Here is a 21,835-nt window from a genome sequence, read left to right on the forward strand (position 1 = left end):
TGGATCATTGTAATAAAACGCGCTAGTGACCGGGCGAAAATGAAGCTGTGGGATCCCGAGAGTAAAGGTTTTTGCATACGCAGCGACCGCTTCATATCAGGTACTTAAACCAACGTTTCCTCAACTGTGTATGGTGTTTATTTTAAATGCTTTTATTATGATTCTTAGTGGGCTTCCTAAACTTATTTTGGCGTGGTTTTTCTGTCTTATTACTCATAGCAACAAGTAAACATCACGTAAAACGTTGCCTCGTGAGTCCTGCGTGCTGCCGTTTACGTGTTTTATGATCACAGCAATTAACCGGCTAAGCTGTATTTAATTTTTAAGCAATGGTTGATCAATTGTCAGATCACACATAAAAAGCACTTTGGATTGCTATTATCTGTGTCTCCGAGACTACTTACGTGTAAATCTGTTATTTGTCCGTCCATCCATCCATTTTCATCTGCGTATCTGGAGTCGGGTTGCGGGGGCAGTAGCGTGACTTCCCTCTCCCCAGCCGCCGGAGCCAGCTCCTCCGGGTAAATCCCAAGGGGTTCCCCGGCCAGGTCCGGTGTTGTGCCGGTAAGAAGCCCGCTCTGACAGCTTCTGGCGTCGGAGCGGGCAGTAGAGTCGAGAGTCCCAGACCTTCTCCCCAGCTCCTCCGGCCGGGGGAGTCCCAAGGGGTTCCCCCGGCCAGGTCCGGTGTTGTGCCGGTAAGAAGTCTGCTCCGACAGCTTCTGGCGTTTTTAAAAAGTAGGCACGGTAAGGGTCGGAGATGTTCAGTCTATTTAATTTCTGACTATATAAAACGATTTCTTCTGTTTTAAAGTGTGAAGTAAACTCCGACGAAGTAAAATCCAAGCGGATCCCGTTCATGTTCATGGTTACATCCGTGTTTGTTTACCTTTTTTGCATGCCAAAATGGCGTCCACTAACTGAGAGTCACGTGGGGTCCGGAGCTCTATTGGGCCTTACATGGACAAGCACCATCTTACATTGGTGATCTTCTCAGTCCCTACACCCCCAGCAGGTCCCTGAGGTCTATTGACCAAAGCCTACTGGTGTTGCAGCACCAGGCTGAAGACCAGAGGTGACAGATCATTTGCTGCTGTGGCCCCCAGACTCTGGAACTCTCTCCCCCTGAGCCTGAGATCAGTGGACTCTGTGGTCTCCTTTAAAAAGCAGCTGAAAACTCACTTGTTCAAGCTGGCTTTTGAGTGACCTTCTTCACCACTCTTTTTTTTCTACTCTCCCCACCTGTTCCACCTTCCTCAGGATCCACTGATTTCCCTCTTTCCTATTCACTCTCTGTCTTTCTTTACATTTCACAATTGTATATTTTTTTGCTCATTTTAAATATATTTTTAATAATTTTCTTAAATTCTTTTTTTAGTTTTACATTTTTTGTTCTTGTGAAGCACCTCGTGATTTTCATCTTGAGAGGCACTATAAAAAAGATATTTTCTTCTTCTTCTTCAACTTCAACTTCAACTTAATATATGTGAATTAAAAGAGCAACAAATGGCTCAGTGTGAAAATGCGGCTTTATTTAAATGTTTTTATCAGTTGTCATAATGACATAGAAATTTTAAATCACTCTGTATTTCGGTTAATAATCAGACAGCTACAGAAATAATGGAAATCCTGATGTTTCTTCATTATCGCATTTGGTGTGGAACACTGAGTGCATTTACATGCACCCAGTCACCCTTTTAAAACCCGAATATTCACAATAACCCGGTTCCGCACGGCCATGTAAACACCACCAAAAACCCGGATATGCTCATAACCGGGTTTTTAAAACCTGGTTACTACACCTGGGGTAACCCTTTTCTAACCCGAATGTTTGGTCGTGTAAACGCATATCGGGATATCCCCATCAAAGCGTGTGTTCTGCGCATGCTCTGTTCGCAAGGAACCTTGGTCTTTTGAGTAGCGAGACGTCTTGTATGTGCCAGAACACCGGAAGTAAACAAGTTGGGAGCAACATGGCGAGTCGCGGCACAGCACCACACTTTTGGAGTGACGAGGAAACCTCTGTCTTCATCGGTCTGGTGAAAAGTATGAACATTATGTCTTTTGTTGACGGCCGAAAGTACAGACAGCGAAATATACGCATATTGCGTCTTGACGTAGTCCATACGTCCTGACGCTTAAGTTAGGGGTAACTCTTTCTATTTATGCTTGTAAACGGGTTATTCTGATCAACTCAGAAACCCGAATACCGACCTTAACCCGACCATAACCCGGATATTGGCTGCATGTAAACGTAGTCACTAGGGCTGCAACAACAAATCGATAAATTCGATGAAAATCGATAACTAAAAGTGTTGGCAACAAATTGCGTCATCGATTCGTTGTGTCGCACAACTCTTCCAAAAGCGCCCCCCCTTCCCGCCCGCCGTTGCGCGCAGACAGATCAGCGCGAGGGAGAGCCGGCAGTTGTTTGGAAGAGAAACATGGCAGAAGCAGCGAGAGTCAAAAAAGTAAAAGCTTTTTAAGTTTGGGAGCATTTTCAGTTAAATCAGGCGAAGATATGCGTTACCTGCAACGTTTAGGTCAGACTTGGCATGGCATGGGATGATGCAGCGTCTTAAACGCAAGCATGTCGGGATCATCAGCGAGGAAGGAGAGAACTCTGTGTCCGGGTAAATTAAAAACTTTTCAAAAGTGATTCATCCAAGTCCCGGATTATTACACAGGCTAGACATGCCCTAAGATCGTAAAAAAAGAGTCTAAAGTCGTGAGCGCGACGCTTATTAGATGAGCGGGGGGACTCGCGCTGCTGCGAACCGGTTCCGCCCAAGGCCGGATTAACTGGGCAATTGCCCAGGGCCTACGAACTCTAAAGGGCGCAGGGCACGAGCAAATTACTGTATCTATAATTTCCCGCTTTATGAGGACTATGGTGACCGTACGTTCCGTTTTCCCCGGACGTGTCCACTTTTCACTCTCTGTCCGGCGCGTCCGGACTGCGGGTTCTTGTATTGACGAAAATGTCCGGCTTTTCATCCAGGAGCAGGGATCCAATTATGGGGGAGCTGGATATCCTACACATCCGGGAACCGGAAAAAAGTTTTCTATATTATATCATTTTTGGACTCTTTTGAGCAGAGAGCGGCACAGCGCTGTTGTTGCGCAGCGATCCAGGCAGCTGCTTCCAGCGCACGGTCCATTCTCAAAGTGGCGCAACCAAAAAACTAATTAGCACACGATCGTTCATGTCTGCACATGTTCTCTATTTTCTGTCTTATTTGTGCCTGCAGCGCTCTGCTACTGCGGAGCTCATCACCTGTGCTGCGGTGATTTCACCTCACTGACGCAGCATCGAAAACGCGCTCTGCGCTTTGCGGTCAGGAGATCTCTTTGATCTGCTCAGAAGTAACTGATGAGGTGAAAAAGTAAGAATCCAGGCAGCAGTTTTTCTGGAGAATTAAGAGGAGATGCAGGAAGATGAGAGACAGACAAGACAGGAAAATAGTTCAATAAAAACAACAAAACAAAGTGTTGAAAAGTAAAATGTAGATAGATTTATCTCCACTACACGTTTTTACCTGTATAAAACAATAAGTTATACACATGTAGTATTTATAAATTTGATACTATTCAGGTCACCTTCAACACTCAGTCACACACCCAGGGCCGTTTCAAGACATTTTGGGGGCCAAGGCAAAATGCCCCCCATAACTGGGCTCCCCAGAAGCCTCTGTGTAATTCATACCCTCTCCAGTAGTATTAGTTTTACAGTGTTTATAAAAGCCCCTCAGGCATTACTGACATGTTCTAATATTATCAGATGAAAAACTAAATTATCAGACATGCTGTCTCATCTGCTTCTTTTCTAAACTTGCAAAAAGTAACAAAACCATTTGAAAGCCACTAATTGTGGATTATCTGAAAGTTTCCATGGAGTGTGTGACAACTTATTTTTTCAGTCATTTTTGGAAATAGTGATCAATCTAGATTAATTCACAGCCAATGTTTAATTACATTTAAAAATTAGTTGTTTGACATCCCCAGTTATAATAAATGTCTACAGATGAGATCAAACAAAACAGATGAGAATTGCCCTTAAGCTGTTTAATTGGACCAAGCATTTTAGGTCACAGATAGATGTAGCTTAGGGTCTCTGTCTATACACCTTATAAGACAATTTAGGTGATGGCATGTTGTTTTTCTGCTATTGAACTGTTTTCTAATAATGTTGTGTTAAATAAAGTGAAGGAAGGAGAGAAATAACTTTTCCCCAGCAGTTTTTAAAAATTTCCCCATGTAATCCGATTAATCGATTAATCGTGTCGAGACCCCATCCGATTCATCGATTATCCAAATAATCGTTTGTTGCAGCCCTAGTAGTCACTGAGATGCTTTACATCAGCATATTTAGCTCTGCCACAGAGAGCTAGCTGACTTTCATGTTTGAAAGTTACACATTAAAGCTCACTTGGAAAATGTATTGCTGTTTTTAATTTGGTACTTGTACTTTTTTGCTTTTAATTTTATCTACCAAGATAATTAGAGTTTTGGTTATGCAGGAGTTTTACTCTCAATAGCAACGCTACCTGTCAGAAATCTTATAAACAGAGACCTGGTTTTACGAAATGTTTCCAGCTGGGGTTTGATCATATCATAAAAAGTGAGGAATTTATCCTCCACAGGACTTTACTCTGTAAATTAGGCCACTGCTTTATAAGTGAGCAAATTGGTAAGCTCCACTTATCTTGGCTCCATTCTCTGCCCTGCGGTCCCCTGTGCCTTCTGTCTTTCTATATAACTTTTACATCCCATTATGTAGCTAGTAGCCATAAAAGTGTTTTCCTTACTAATGCAGGCTGTTTTTTCATCAGTAGGACTATCAGGTAACAATTTTCATGCTTTCTCAAGAGATGTGCCAAACTACTTTTTGTTTCAGCGTAACAAATGCACTCTTGACTATAATGTGCCAGGATGAAAGCCTATTAAAGTTTTACTGCTGTTGAAGTTAAATTAAATGTAAAAGTTTCTTTTTAAAACAGCTCTGCTTTTTTTCCACAGCTGTAGCTCAGATATATGACACAGAAAGTTAAGATAGGAAACCATTTCTTGTAATTTTATATTACAACACTGCAACATGTTGCATCATAAAGGCAGAGCAGTAGTATTGAGATACAACGTGTAGGCTTTCCCAGTTTCAAACTACATGTTATGTAAGGCTAGTTTAGGCTAAAATATGTGTTTTGTTAGACAAAAATGCCTTTTATGTATATGCATGTGATGGTAGTACAACAACATTTGGCAGACAGCTTCTTTGTCAGGTGGTAGCAGGTTAAAGTGTTTAGATTCTTCTTTTTCTCATTACAGCTTCAGAGAGATCGTAGGTCAAGAGTGACCGGTTTCATCAGAGCCTAGTTTCCTCTTGGTATTATTTATGTGTTTATGCTCTCCTGAAATCACAATTAGCAGCTAAAACCAGGAGGAGTTGCCTAGGAACGAAGTAGCTTTTCCCAGCTGGTGGTGTAGAAGTCAGGTGTTCCTGTTTGAATTTTCTCTTAGTCTGAGCTTCAAAGAGAGTTGGCGTGGCCTCAGAAAAGGAAGTGTGCAGCGGTCGAAAATGGTTGCACTGGATTTCATGACTGTAGTCACTGTGTGTGTTTTATGTGCTTGCATCTCCAGTCTGGTATAAATGTAGCTATAAAGTTTAACCAAGCTGTGCATTTGTTCAGTTTTCTGTTTTACTAACGTTAATACTTTTGTCTTTTCATCAATACAGTTAGCTGTCAAAAATGCTCTAAATGAGATGGTAAATATTTTTGAGAGGCTATGAAGACCTAAATGCTTTAAATCATTTTTATGTTTTTACAATGGTTACAAAGAGTTAAGGATTAAGCGCCAAAGGTGATTTCACGTCAATTATTGCTTCACTAATGAATGTGGGCCACAGACCGGTTGAGTTAACAACAGGCTCCAGTGCCCTGAAGCAACCCTGCATGCGTGAGGATAACGGGACATTTGTACAATGTTGTTTCTGTGAATTATTTACATTTCAGTCACTTGTTAGTATAATCCTAATAGCACACACACACACACACACACACACACACACACACCACAGTTTTCACTTAGATAATACTGTTGCTATGCCTCATTTCAGTATGTGAGGTTTTTATTTTTGTTTTTAATTAATAACTCGAATCCTGCAGACAGAAGTTGTAGCCCACATGGGCTGCCAGCCCAAACAACCTTGTGTTCAAAATCTTATTTTAAGATGCTTTCTTTGAACTGTATTAAAGCCAAACGATCAATCCTGTTGTTGAGAATCTAGAATGGATTTGAAAAGAAGAAGGCATTGTTTTTAGTTTGGGTGGTCACAAGTTATATTTCACCCCTTGTCCCATACTTCTGCGTTTTTGCTGGTGCATGCAGAGGGCCAGAGTTCTCCCAGTCTGTTTTGCAGTGTAGGGGAAGGACAGTACTGAGATTTTGTACAGGCACACTTGGAATTAACAAGCTGTACAAAGAAAACATGTATTTGTATCAAGAAGCACGACTGTAAAATAACTGACTTAAAACAAAACAATACTTAAATGATTTCATCTGCCAGTCAGTGCGGTTACATGCACACTGACCAACATCTAAAGCTGGGCGGACATTGTGTGATTTTTTTCTCTCGTAGTGTTCAGCTTCAGCTCAAACTGTACGACTTCCTCACAAAGCAAACCTCATGAGTCATGCTCACACTGTATGACCCTGTTCTTGGAACTCAAGTTAAGATGACGTGGGGTAGTCTTGGGCGGTATACCGGTTCATACCAAAAACCGGTGTTTATTTTGGTTATGACATGAATTTTTCACATACCGCTATACCGGTGAATGGCCTTAACAACGTACAGAATGTTCGTAGTAGGAAAGTGTTTCAGCGGGGACTCGTTTCACTGCTACACACAAACACCACTGTGTGGTGAAACCAAGAATGGCGGCTGGCGGGAGCTATCACGACGACATCGAAACTTCGAACGCAGAAGAACTTATTCAAAAAAGAGGAACCACGTCTGTTGTTTGGAGGTATTTCGGGTTTAAAAGTTCGGACGTGGAGTAAACAACTATTATATGCAAATGCTGTCGAGCAACAGTGGTAGCCGGCGGGGGTAACACCAGCAACTTGCTTCATCACCTCAGCCAAAAACACGTCTTGGATTACCAAGAATGTCTCAACTTCGATCTGCACCCTCCACCTCCGAGGCTAAAATGGCTAGTAGCAGTCAGAGTCAGACGTCCATAAAAGACATGTTTGCTAAAGGGACTGTTTATTAAAAAAAAAGCAAGCGGTGGGTCAAGATAAACAACGCAATAACTTTGGATGTGAAATCATAAAGATGGTAAACTGCACAGATTATATACAAAATGTGTTCAATAAAAACAGTTAATTTTGACTGCAATTTTTTATCTTTCTAGTGGTTTTTCTTAACTGCTTTCTTTTGACAAAGATACTTTGAGGGGGTTTCTTCATTTACCTACCTGTGACTGGACATGTACAAACTGGTACTCTGCACATGAAGGTAAAACGGGCTATTTAAGGCCAATCTAGTGCAGCAATTATTTTCTTATAGAAATAATCTGGGTAATCACGGCCTTGAGAAAAAAAGTCACATACCGTAAAACCGATGTAATTAAAAAAAATACCGTGATATGACATTTTTGCCATACCGCCCAGGCCTAACGTGGGGCATAGTTTTATAATTTGGATGTTTTGCTTTATGGTCAAATCATGATTTGACACAAAAAGGGGTTAAGCCTTCAGCCAGACTAACACGTTTACATGCAATAAAAAAAAAAACGACGCAAGTCATTTTAGGGCTTTATTTTGGTTTTCTGATGTGCATGTGAACGCACTGAGTGTCTAGATGAGTTACCGCCATTTAAGTAAAAGAAACCAGCTGCTGCTGATCTTGGTGTATCATCATCACTTCTGTGTGGCCCTTCAGATTATAAATGATAAATGACCCGCACTTGTATAGTACCGGTCAGAGTCAGAGAACTTCAAAGCAAGGAACCAGACCTCATCGGGTAATGACTGTTGGTGATTTGTTGACGATACAACATTGTGGAAAAATAGACAAAATTCAAGTGTGAATCAACACTTTTTAAAATCAGAACTCAAACTAAATTGTGACATTTTTTGCAAACATTATGCATATTTCCTGTTTCCTTTATTTGGCCTTGTGTTTTAATTTTTTCACAACTCCTCTTCATTAGTGTGCTTGTCTTACATCCATATTGTCTTAATATTATTGTACTTTGGTCTCTAATAAGTCAAAACAATATTTCAAACGGTGCTAAGTTGCTAACTATACTCCCAAATTACTTAACACACTTCTGGTCCAGTGAGATTCTGCCATAATCCAAAAATAAATAAACGCACAGAAAGAAATAACTGCATTGACTTGAACATTAATGACATTCCAAGGTAACATGAAGTACCGTATGTGTGTGAAAATGACTCTAGCTTTTGGTCTGTAGTTTAAAATGATTCATAGGTATTTTAAGTACGGTCTACATCTCAACTGATGATTCTGTAGTTTGTTGTTATTTCCATTCTCCAGTTTGTACCACAGAATGATCCTCTTTCAGAATAGTTGCACCTTTAATCCATAGTAGATCTGTTCTTTTATTTATGTAAGAGCAAGCCAGGTGGAGACAGTGAAGAGACATTCTCCAATTATATATTCTGTTTTAATTCTCTGAATTCACAAGATGGTTGTTCTCATTTACATTTCTTTGTTTAGTAGAGAAGATGATGTAAAATACATCAGTAGGACTTGGAAATGAACACTGATTACTAAGCTTCAGGGCTTCGGAGACTTTTATTCATTGCTGCTTTCATTGCAATAAATAAAAACAGCAAATCAGCTGTAATGTGATGACTTTGACATTTAGTAGAAATATTGAGTATTTCAAACATTTTACAGGGTTTTACTCAAGGTTTTTACATGTTGATTAAATGGTCAGGTACAAGAAAGGGCATATAGTAGCAGTACCCTGAAATCCAAAGTCATAGAATTTAACAAAAACATGAAGCAGATTATAACACGACATATTGCAGACTTTGTTTACATGGACTTGTGATTTATTCAATCTGAATTTTAACAACACTTCACACTTCATAGTGATGTTTAAAACAAATTAGATCAGCTAGGTAATAGCCTTAATTACTAGTAATCTGGTGTTTTGATCTTTGCAGCTTTTTTGCTATTTCCACTGACCTATTTATTCTCAGGTCTCAGAAAAGGCAGCAGTGGTGAAGAGGCTGAAACAACCAAAAAGAGAGCATTCAAAGCAAAGAAAGCATTAAACAGTCATTGGTGATGAGGTAGCATTGAGTCATCTCTAAGCTGAGCCACATTTATGTTACAAAAGTATGAACTGTTTTTAAACTCTTTTTGAAACCCTTTTTGAATGATTCACTTTTACATTAAAAACCAGTTTTTATATATATCACTGATATATTTTTGAAACTTTTTTCTAACCTCTTTAGTATGTTTGACACATTTCTTGCTGTTTTCACTGAAAAGTTTCTCTAAATTCATATGTTTGTGCTACAAATAGTTTTTCTGGTTCATCATTTTGACATGTTAGAAATGTGGTTACACTAAAACATTTAATTAACCCTTATGAAGTCGTGGTATCACTGATGTCACAGCCCATTTCAAGCATCCACAAAATTGCTTCTTGAATCATTTATTCATGTTTGACAACCCCAAGTGACATTCTATCCATGCATATATAAAAAATTATGTTACTTCTTTATTTCATTTTATTTTATATTTTCCAAAATTTGATGCATTTATTTCAATCTGTTTTCTGTTTTAAAAGGTTTGAGTTCTTAAGTGTTAAGAAAAGAAAATTGAGAAAAATACATTTTTGTTAAAAAACTAAAACAAAAGAATGATTGAATCTAAAGAAGTTAACAGTTTTTATTCAGACCCTACTGCCTGGGTATGATGGTGTTTTCTTAAAGGCCACAGGGGTACAATAAGGACGTCTCAGAAAAACTCTTTTGTGTAATATTCTCAAATGTAGTTACCTAATCCCCAACTATAATAAAAACATAAAATGGTTTAAGCTGAAGTTAATGTGTCTAGTTAAAGCATGGCATGCAGCCACTTGCCACTGTTGATGTTTTATGTGTAACTGCGGCGTAGTTTTGTCTCAGTCAGAGTCCTAGTTATCCACAGCGTCAGTTCTACATCTCGTCTTAGTGACTTAAACATTATTTTTTCCCAGTGTGGCTTTCTCAGGAAGTTGGCATGAGGTTTCACTTTAGAAAAAGATTGCGTGACAATCAGACATTGTGGTTTTCAAAACCCTTCTGTCGAGTATTTCAAGGAGTGGAAGAAGTTTTGGTATCTGGCATTCACTGAGCGTTGGGTGAAGCCTTGTGATCTTTTAAATTCTGTAGTTTGGTTGCTTGTGGGTTTTCAAAACCTCTAACAGTCAAGTGTTTGAATGTGTTTCTATTCACTCAGGCTCCAGCATGAAAATGGTCAAGTTAAAAAACAGCAGCTCTGTTTGTTCACTTTGCAAATGGTGCTATTTATGTAGCAGTTCAGTTTAATTAATTAAAGCTATTAATTAGAAAACCGTTATCTTTATTATTATTTGGCTGCTTTTTCACTTTAATTCTATCAATTTAGATTTAAAAAATATTTTTTTCATTGTGTTGTAAAACAAATTGGGTGTAAAGACTCGTCCAGAAAGGTCTTAATGTGGAAGATAACAAATGCACTGAAATTATGGGTGTGTCCGAATCCAGGGGCAGGATGCTCAGCCAGCACAAAGCATGCTGGGATAGCCTTGTTCTCTGAGGATACAACAAACCCATCCTCGAAATGTGGGTGGAGTGAGGATGCATTTGAGGATGCGAGAATGAGTATTCTTGGAATTCTGACAGTACTCGTCGCTGCACTGTGACGTCATCCATCCATCCATTTTCATCCGCTTATCCGGAGTCGGGTCGTAGGGGCAGTAGCCTAAGGCGAGAGGCCCAGACTTCCCTCTCCCCAGCCACTTGGGCCAGCTCCTCTGGGGGAATCCCAAGGCGTTCCCTGGCCAGGTGAGAGACATAGTCCCTCCTCAGTGTCCTGGGTCTATCTTTAGGTCTCCTCCCGGTTGGACGTGCCCGGAAAACCTCACCAGGGAGGTGACTAGGAGGCATCCTGACCAGATGCCCGAGCCACCTCAACTGGCTCCTCTCGATGTGGAGGAGCAGCTGGTCTACTCCGAGCCCCTCCTGGATGACCAAGCTTCTCACCCTATCTCTAAGGGAGAGCCCAGCCACTCTTCGGAGAAAACTCATTTCGGCCGCTTCTATCCGTGATCTCGTTCTTTCGGTCACTATCCAAAGCTCATGACCATAGGTGAGGGTAGGATCGTAGATCGACCGGTAAATCGAGAGCTTCGCCTTCTGACTCAGCTCTCTCACCACGACAGACCGGTACAATGCCCGCATCACTGCTGATGCAGCACCTATCCGCCTATTGATCTCACGCTCCAGTTTTCCCTCTCTCGTGAACAAGACCCCGAGATACTTAAATTCCTTCACTTGGGGCAGGACCTCATCCCTGAACCGGAGAAAGCATTCTACCCTTTTCTGAATCAAGACCATGGTCTCAGATTTAGAGGAGCTGATTCTCATCCCAGCTGCTTCACACTCGGCTGCGATCTGCTCTAGCGAAAGCTGAAGATCACATTCTGATGAAGCCAACAGGACCACATCATCTGCAAAAAGCAGAGACCTGATCCTCAGGCCACCAAAACAGATGCCCTCCACACCTTGGCTGCGCCTAGAAATCCTGTCCATAAAGGTTATGAGCAGAATTGGTGACAAAGGTCAGCCTTGGCGGAGTCCAACTCTCACTGGGAACGAGCCCGACTAACTGCCGGCAATGCGGACCAAGCTCTGACACCGGTCATACAGAGACCTAACAGCCCATATCAGAGGGCCTGGTACCCCATACTCCCTGAGTACCCCCCACAGGGCCCCCCGAGGGACGTGGTCAAACGCCTTCTCCAAATCCAAGAAACACATCTAGACCAGTTGGGCAAATTCCCATGCATCCTCCAGGATCCCCCTAACGGTATAGAGCTGGTCCAGTGTTCCACGGCCAGGACGAGAACCACATTTTTCCTCCTGAATCTGAGGTTCAACAATCCGGCGAACCCTCCTCTCCAGAACCCCTGAATAGACCTTACCAGGAATCCTCAAGTGTGTGATCCCCCTGTAGTTGGAACACACCCTGCGGTCCCCCTTTTTAAATAAGGTAACCACCACCCCGGTCTGCCTGTCTAGTGGGACTGCCCCCGATGTCCACGCAATATTGCAGAGCCGTGTCAGCCAACACAGCCCCATAACATCCAGAGCCTTAAGGAACTCCGGGTGTATCTCATCCACCCCCGGAGCCTTGCCAGAGAGAAGCTTTTTAACCACCTCAGTGACCTCAGCACCAGAGATTTGAGAGCCCAACTCAAAGTCCCCAGACTCTGCTTCCTCACTGGAAGACGTGTCGGTGGGATTGAAGAGGTCTTCGAAGTATTCTGCCTACCGATCCACAACGTCCTGAGTAGAGGTCAGCAGCACACTGTCCCCACTATAGATAGTGTTGGTAGCCCACTACCCCCCGAGGCGCCGGAGACCAGAATCTCCTCGAAGGCGTACGGAAGTCTTCCTCCATGGTCTCATCGAACTCCTCCCATGCCCGGGGATTTTTTGCCTCGGCGACCACCCGAGCTGTGTTCTGCTTGGACTGCCGGTACCCGTCAGCTGCCTCTGGAGTCCCACAGGCCAAAAAGACCTGATAGGACTCTTTCTTCAGCTTGACAGCATCCCTTACTGCCGGTGTCCACCAGCGGGTTCGGGAGTTGCCACCACGACAGGCACAGACGATCCTGTGACCACAGCTCCGGTCAGCTGCCTCAACAATGAAGGCACGGAACAGGGTCCATTCAGACTCAGTGTCCCCCGCCTCCCCCAGAACATTTAGGAAGTTCTGTTGGAGGTGGGAATTTAAACTCCTTCTGACAGCAGACTCTGCCAGACGTTCCCAGCAGACCCTCATGATACTTTGGGCCTGCCTGTTCTGGCCGGCATCCTCCCCCACCATCTTAGCCAACTCACCACCAGGTAGTGGTCAGTTGACAGCTCTGCTCCTCTCTTCACCCGAGTGTCCAAGACATGCGGCCGCAGGTCAGATGAAACAACAACAAAGTCAATTGTCAAGCTGCGGCCTAAGGTATCCTGGTGCCAAGAGCACATATGGACACCTTTATGTCTGAACATGGTGTTCATTATGGACAATCCATGACTAGCACAGAAGTCCAATAACAAAACACCACTCGAATTCAGATGGAGGGGGGGGGGGGGGGCACTCCCAACCACACCTCTCCAGGTCTCACTGTCAATGCCCACATCAGCGTTAAATTCCCCCAGCAGAACGAGGGAGTCACCAGAAGGAATGCTCTCCAGCACCCCCTCCAAGGTCTTCAAAAAGGGTGGGTAGTCTGAACTGTAGTTTGGTGCATAAGCACAGACCACAGTCAGAACCCATTCCTCCACACGTAGGCGGAGGGAGGCTACCCTCTCATTCACTGGGGTAAACCCCAACATACAGGCACCAAGATGGGGGGCAACTAGTATGCCCACCCCTGCTCGGCGCCTCTCAGTGGGAGCAACTCCAGAGTGGTAGAATGTCCAACCCCTCTCAAGGAAACTGGTTCCAGAGCCAGAGCCATGTGTTAAGGTGAGTCCGATGTTGGCGAGCGCCTGGTGGCCAGGCTTTAACTGATGGGGCCCGGCCGGGCACAGCCCGAAGAGGAAACGTGGGTCCCCCTTCCCATGGGCTCACCACTCGTGGGAGGGGCCAAAGGGGTCAGGTGCAGTGTGTGACGGGTGGTAGTCGAGGGCGGGGCATCCTGCGCCTGGATTCGGACACACCCTGTGTATGAACAGAAAAACTACATTTCAGCCATTTTCACTGGTGCTGTTTGGGGATTATCAGCATGTAGTTTTTTTAATAGACTTGTTCTATTCTGTTATCTTCTGATTCAACACTGTAACTAGAGCTGAAACAACTAATCGATTTAATCGATTATAATCGATTATTAAAATAGTTAACAACTTTTTTAGTCATCGATTAGTTGTTTAATAATCATATTTTACCGCATAAAGTCTATTTTTTACCACAATCTGACATCGGTTACAAGCTGTTAAATTTGCCGCCAGTATGTGGCAGTAATGAGCCACTGATCTACCAGTGGAGCCGTAGAAGAAGAAATGAGCCAATGGGTGCCCTCGGTTTTCATGACGTATCACGTTACTGACGCTCATCTTGCTGTGAAAGATGGCGGAACAAGAGGAAATACGGAAGAAAAATAGAAGCGACAAAACTGAAGAGAAACCCCGGACAAAAACCTCACGAGTATGGGAGCACATTTGAGACGAAAGCATGTGGGGGCTGATGCAGCAGAGGAAGAGCACCGCGGTCAAGTGAGCCGTCATTTGGAAGAGCCAGCCCGGTAAGTAACAGAAAATAAACAAGCTGGACTTAGTGTTTTAGCTGAGTTCGTTATAGTGGATGTTAAACATGTTTTTTTGCCGCGTCAGTCTGCGGTGTTCTACTTCTGATTGACTAGATGCAATCGTGAATCTCCTCCGTGTTGTGTATCATGCGCTTGCCAAATTTAGCACGTCTGTTTATAAGAATGTTCTCGTTAAGAGAAAAACGGCACAAACCCATAACTATGTTCCTCATTCAAAAAAGGACAACTCCGCGGAGAAAAATATACAGACAAGCTGTGTCCAGGTGAATATAACACGGCATAGTTGTACACTTTCAATTTTTAAATACAGGAGAAATTCAGAAAAAGTCATTTTTTTACTATTAAAAGGCTGTTTTACTATCTAACGCTGTAAAACGCCTCACAACACATTTTTATCATGTTTCTTAAACAGTATTACACAAAATAAACATTTTTCATATTTCTCTGGCTAATTTAAACACTCCCGACTCAAAGTAAAAACCTCATGAGCTTCTTACTTAGAGCTTTTTAATAGTAAAAATGTTTTAATTTTTTTCTGAATATCTCCTGTTGCGGGCTATTTTGTAGAACGTAACCCTCAAAATAAATGATCACTGTATATTGTTAATTAATTCAAATAATATAATATTGATTTAGTGTTGTAGTGTGTGTGCTGCTTTATTTTATATGTGTACTTATTTCAGTCTATTTGTGTTTCTTATGCAGAAAAAAACAAGCAACGATGGACAACTACATGGGGAAGAAGACACTCACCCCCCAGCAATTCATACCACTTACAAACTCTATTCTAAACATGCTGGTAAAAGACATGAGGCCACTATCCATGGTGGAAGGAGCAGGCTTCCAGCTAATGCTAAAAATTATTCTGGACTGATATTTTGCACTGTTTAGCTCATTTTATACTGCTGACTGTGTTCATGTGCAATAAAATAGATTGCAGTCAACTGCACAATTCTCTTATGTTTTTTTGTTCTTAACTGAAATGCATCCATCACTTGTATAGGTTAAATAGCTAAACAATAACAAACCGATTAATCGATTAATCGAAAAAATAATCGACAGATTAATCGATTATGAAAATAATCGTTAGTTGCAGCCCTAACTGTAACCAGGCCTTTTCACCGAACTTGTAAGCACTGCACATCTGTGAAGCGTGGTGACACACCAATTAGCCACTGTTGAAGTGGATAGGTGCGTTTCCACTTGCCGTAAAGCATCACGTCCCAGAAGCATAGGTACGCATGTCTTACGCTTCAAGTTTTTTTTTTTTTTGTATGCTATGCTTCCAGAACGCGTCAAGCTAAGCAGTTCAGATCGTTACCTGTGACACCTCTAGCTGAGGTAAACCAAACAGAAAATAAACCACAGAGCTTTCTGAGTACATGCTGCAGTTTTTTTATTTTTATTTTATTTTATTTTTTTAATTATTATTATTATTATTTTTGCTCGTTATCGCTTCAACTACCAAAATCAATTTGGTTCTGCAACTCTTTAACCATTTTGTGACTTAGTGGGTCCAGCTATGTGTAGCGCTTTCAGTGCAGTTTCACATCTGAATCACTCCTGGTTGGAAGGGAGCTCACGGATAAACCCGTTAATATGTATCCAGTGGAAAGGCTGGGGCTTTTTGATTGAACAGCTTTTGGCTTGAATTCAGGATTTTTTTTTTCCACTCAATCGTCATTAATATGAAAGGTTATTTTGCTGGCAATACTTTTAGTTCTATTTCATTTCAAGTACCCAAATGTTTTTAAGCAGATAAGTCCGGTTAAAGGAATCTAAGTCAATTTGTGTGGACATTTCCCTGCTTGTGTTGGTCTGATGGAGGTTTATTGTGGCCTTTGGTGCTCCATACATTCCAGAAGGGTGGGGACGACAGCTCTGGTGATTACCTGTTCTGTTTCATTCTAAAGCCTGGTTTATGCTTCTCCGTCAGCTCAGCAAGGGACAGACATGCACAGATTGACGGAAGCGTTTTGCTCTTTTACTTCTCCGTCTCCTGGGGAGTGTTGCAAAGCAATTGCCCGGCAGGACCACAGAGGGCGTAGCGCTGTTCTGTGGTATCCTGTCATGTATCGGTCCAAGATAGTGTGTTTATATATATTTTTTTTGTATATAAGAGACTTTTAACACGGACATATTTGTCTCTCATTCTCCCACCGCTTCATGCGCTCCCCACCTCTAAACCCACGTTTCCTGTCAATTCCATCCACAAATAAAACGCTTGCTGCGCATCTTTTCACTCCTCCAGTCACGGGAGAATTAAACGTTCATATTTTTAGAGTTTTTTTTCGCGAAGTATTCTTCAAGCTTCTCCGTGTCTGCCGCTAGTTATCCTCGGCTCTCTTTGCAATGGCGGCGCTGTAAACAGCGGCGTCATGACCAATCACAAGCTTGCGTAATCCGTCTCGTTCGACGGATGTTTAAATAAGTGGCCTCGACTCCGTACGTACTTGCGTGCCCTACGCAAGGACGGATAATGGCGTTGCGTGTCTCCACACTGACGCAGACGGAGAAGCATAAATCAGGCTTAACACGCAGCCAGCCAGCAGCCTCACCACGTCACGCATCAGAACCGACACACACTGATTATAGGGCTGCTCAATTAATTGAATTTTAATCCCAATTACGATCTGAGTTTGGAACGATTACAAAAACAAAATGAGCCGATTATTTTCTCCTCCCTCTTGCGCTGCTCCAAGTTGCAAGTCAAGCGCTCCTCCAGCACTGTTGCCATCTTAGCAAATTAGTTGCTATTTCTAACATCTTTTCAGACCCCTTCTTGACTTTTTAAATTGTAAAAGTACCTAGCAAACAATGTAGAAACATCTCTGGTAACCCTTAGCTACTTTCTGGAAAACAGTCGTTGACATTTCCTTCAGGTTTGCAAAACACTCCGCCTGCGCTCCGGACCATCCTTCCAAACATTAAGGAATGATGTAGTGATGTGTTGGTCACAAACAATTTAAAAAATGCTCTCAGGGCCGGCTTCCTCTTGGATTAACCAGAGTGAGTGACACACACCATACCTGCAGGCTCCTGGGCCACTAAAAATGGCATAACGTGCACGTGTGGCAAGCTAAACACACGCGCGCGGCTTGCCCTTGATTGCTGTGAGACAGGGTTGGGGGGTGCAGCGCAACTCTGATTGCTGTGGCTGGGACAATCATTACATTAACTAATGGGACCTGTAAATAAATAGTTTAGAAATAATAGAAATAAGTTTCTCATGCCAATAAATATGAATTAATCTCTCTGAGGACACGTCGCTAGTGTACACACTCGTACAGCACTGCTTGACAGGACTAAATAAATATTATGCAACATTTTGTGACCGTCACTAAAACACATATGTTTATATGTGTTTTATTTATGTTACGAATGCCACTGTATAATTCAGTATTTGCAATATATTGGTTGGATATTCGGGTCTGTATTGGTTAGGCTTAAATGAGTTAAACCTCAGCCCTTTGGGTCATAAACTATGATCAAGTGTGTTGTAGGGCTGTAGCGAAGCCTCGACGAAGTCGACGGCTCGATTCTAAAAATTTGTCGACGTCAGATCCGGAAGTCGACGCACCGCGCCCACTTGTTGCATCCCCAGGAGTTTGTAAATAGAGGAGGAATCTGCCTGTTTTTCCTCTAGTTCGCCCTCTTCTCCGCCTTCACTAACATCTCCGCCAAATACCGAAGACCCGGAACAACGTCCGTCCACTACTAGATTATTTTCCTGTTTTGCCCCTTCGTCTCCCGGCAACGGACAACAACTTCCGGGGTCAGATGCGCTGCTTCGTGTCTATCGCAGATGTAGAAAATCACCGGGAGCGTTTCTCCCTTCATAAAGGAGCTTCTTTCAGACATTAGGAGAGCTGTTTTGGTGGTAGCAGTCTCTCCTCCGTGCTGGTCTGTTTGCTGCTGGGTGTTTTTGGTTTATTTAAACTTGGTAACTTGAACTTAATGTTGGTAAAGCTACTGTTAGCATCTTCGCTAACAGCTTCTTGCGTTGGGATAAGCTGTTACGTTTTGGTTTAGAGTTAATCTTTTTTGTGGTGTAGATCTCCCTTTTATTACATTTAGAGTGTTGTGGGTTTTCGGTTTAGTGTAAAATATCACCTGAGTTTGGTTTAACCCGTAACACCACTCGCCTCACGCACATAAGTGACCAAAACAAAGCAGCATGGAGACACTCCATCTTCTACCACCTCTCAGGCAGCAGCCTGCACTCCCAAGTTCTACACGTCACCAGAACATAACCAACCGCAACACAATAAAAGCAGTGTTATACAAAATGGAAGGCCTGTAGTGTTTATTCTCTTACAGTAAGAATGTATCAATTTATTTGAGATTTTCTGGTTTTTGTTAATTGTGCAATAGAAAAATAATCATTAGATTAATTTTCTAAATAGTCATTAGAATAGTCGACTATATGATAAAATAATCGTCAGAATAATCGTTTTAAAAATAATCGTTTACCCCCAGCCCTAGTGTGTTGGCCTTTTTATACTAGGAATCAGACCCTGATTGTGCCCTGAGCAATTTTATGACTGAATAAATAAACAAACATTTAAAATCAACATTCATTGAAAATTTGTTTTAAATAATCGAGATATCAATTTCAGTCACAACAATCGTGATTAGCATTATTGCCATAATCGAGTAGCCCTAACTGATTACGATGTTGTTAGCCTTGACTCTCGTGCTATGTGCACATTCATTTGCTCTTCCTCTAAGCACCAGATTAAATGTCAGCCTTCCACGCTGACATCAGTAAACCATGAAATATAAAACTTCCACTGCATTAAAAGTGGGGGTTTTCATCAGTATACGACAATGTAAATTGCTGTGGAGGTTCAGGAAAACGGCTGTTCTTGTCAATCTACAAGTTTATGGGTAATCGCATGGAATTGGCCAGGAATTGATGAGGAATTTGTGTTTCAATCTCAAAGGCAATGGTAGGCCTTCCCCTCACCCCCCCTCCTCCCTGCTCCTTGCTGGTATTGGGTTTTGTTATGTGAGTGCCAGTGGTGGGGGCCATATGCATGCAAATCAGATGTTTTTAGTGAGGTCTGTAATCCTGAATTACGGGTTTCAATCAGTGTGTTTACATGCAGCCAGTAACCCTTTTAAAACCCGAATACTCACAATAACCCGGTTCCGCAGGTCCTTGTAAACACCGCCAAAAACCCGGATATGCTCAAAACCGGGTTTTTAAAAACCCGGTTACTACACCTGGGGTAACCCTTTTCTAACCCGAATGTTTGGTCATGTAAACGCATACCGGGATATCCCCATCAAAGCGTGTGTTCTGCGCATGCTCTGTTCGCAAGGAATCTTGGTCTTTTGAGTAGCGAGACGTCTTGTATGCGCCAGAACACCGGAAGTAAACAACAAGTTGGGAGCAAAGTGGCGAGTGACGAAGAAACTAAAGCACAAACAAACGCGGTCGCTATCTCTTCCAAACTGGGAAACATTGTTTTCAGGGATACCGGAACAAGAAGAACCGGAAATGAGGCATATTGCGTCTGGATGTAGTCCATACGTCCTGACGCTACCCCAACGTCGGCATTTAAATCGGGTTATGCAAGTTAGGGGTAACTCTTTCTATTTATGCTTGTAAACGGGTTATTCTGATCAACTCAGAAACCCGAATACCGACCTTAACCCGATCATAACCCGGATATTGGCTGCATGTAAACGTAGTCTTTGAGACATTCATCTTTGGAGAATATTCCTCTGTCAGGGCAGTTTTATTACTGTTTTTCAAACTACAAATCTCACACACACACGCCCTGTTTAAAGAATGGGGACATTGGGCAACTATAGCGGGGGTCCTTGGGTTCATTATATTGTCCAATCACGTTACAACGTAAGTCTAGTTCATCCAATCACGTACGAGGATGCTTGTGTGTGATCCTAATTGGCTGACAGTCTGGGTCCCGGAAGTTGAAAAGGAGACGCGGGAGCATGGCCGAAAAACTTTTTTGTAAACACTGGACAAAACGCCAAAGAAATGTTTCACCAACATCTCGATTTTTACCAAAACTCTACACGTCAGCGTCAGCAGGATAGTCCACGGAGCATTCCTGCAAGCCCAGCGCAAGCGGACAATAAAGTAGTGTTGTCCGCCATCAGTGGGTTGTCTCGCCAGATAACGTTATCCACAGAGCAGCTCCAGCAGAAACTTGATGCTGTGGAGGAGAGTCTTGTTTCTCTCGAAAAATGGATGACAGACCTAGAAAGCAGCCGGGACAACGATTCAGTGGCTGAAACCCACAAACGCAAGAGACGTTGCCACAACACAAAGCTTACGGTAAGAACAGCTCACAAAGTCACAGAGATGTTTACCGAGTTTAATGTGTGTTTGTGCTTTAAACTGACTTGTCTGATTGTTTTTAAAGGAAGCGGCCCGTCGTTTCCATAATGCAGAAACAAACAGCAGCCGCTACGAGCTGGAGCAAGGGTGAGAATTTTTGTTCAAATTTATTGGTGCTAACTGTTAAAATACTCATCGACCTTTCTCATTGCAGGCTCACAATCAAGCTGTTACCTCCGTCCTTGTCCAAGCTCTGAGAACAAATCCAGATTTTCAGAGTTTAGATAGCAACCAGATCATTTGTAAGTAACTCAAATTCCGTGTAAAATTTTGGTCTTAATATGTAAAAAAAAAAACTACATAATTTTAACATGTATTTTCTTTGTCCCAGCTTCTTGCAAGACATATTTTGAGACAGTTCGGAGAAATTATAGGTACAAGAAACCGGACCTTGCAGAGAAAGCCGTCTCTTCGAAGAATATTGCCAGGAGCCGACAAAGAAGAAAGCAAAACAAACTATCTCTTGTTTGTTTTTCTTGTCCAGCTATTAGCAGCGGGGATAAGTGTTGTGAGACTGGAAGAGCTGGAGTTTTGGACGGGTGTCACGCGGACCTGATGTCTGACGAGGATGGCACACAGGATGGTGTTTCTGGTTGGATTGTGCATCGTCCCGCATTTCGCAGCCAGGAGCTCAGTGACTTGTGCGGGGTGCTACAGAGTAGACAGGATACCTGCCCAAAGTATGCGGCATGACATCACCGCCGGCTGTGCTGTGGATTAGTGTCTGAAAGAGTGCCGCCACCTACCACCTATGATGCAGTTTCAGCTAAAAAGCATTTGAAGAAGGATTTGATGCCTCAAATGTAAAATAAACGTTTAAAATAAAGCATAATTCATCGTGGTTTTTTATTTTTTATTTTTTTATGCCGATGTGTAAATGTGGGTGGGGGCGGGGGGAGCTGCACCATAA

The 21,835-nt window shown here is 42.5% G+C and overlaps 1 protein-coding gene and 1 long non-coding RNA gene across 3 annotated transcripts in view; both read left to right on the top strand.

Annotated features, from left to right (window-relative positions):
• znf609b (zinc finger protein 609b) overlaps positions 1-21,835 on the top strand; it is a 170,023-nt gene that overhangs the window by 114,030 nt on the left and 34,158 nt on the right. The window lies entirely within an intron of this gene.
• Positions 14,355-15,504, top strand: LOC139071791 (uncharacterized). The gene is made up of 2 exons (XR_011521607.1): positions 14,355-14,528; positions 15,258-15,504. It is a non-coding gene; the product is annotated as an uncharacterized lncRNA (long non-coding RNA).

This window comes from Nothobranchius furzeri, chromosome 9 (genome assembly GCF_043380555.1).
Source record: "Nothobranchius furzeri strain GRZ-AD chromosome 9, NfurGRZ-RIMD1, whole genome shotgun sequence".
NCBI classification, from domain to species: Eukaryota; Metazoa; Chordata; class Actinopteri; order Cyprinodontiformes; family Nothobranchiidae; genus Nothobranchius; species Nothobranchius furzeri.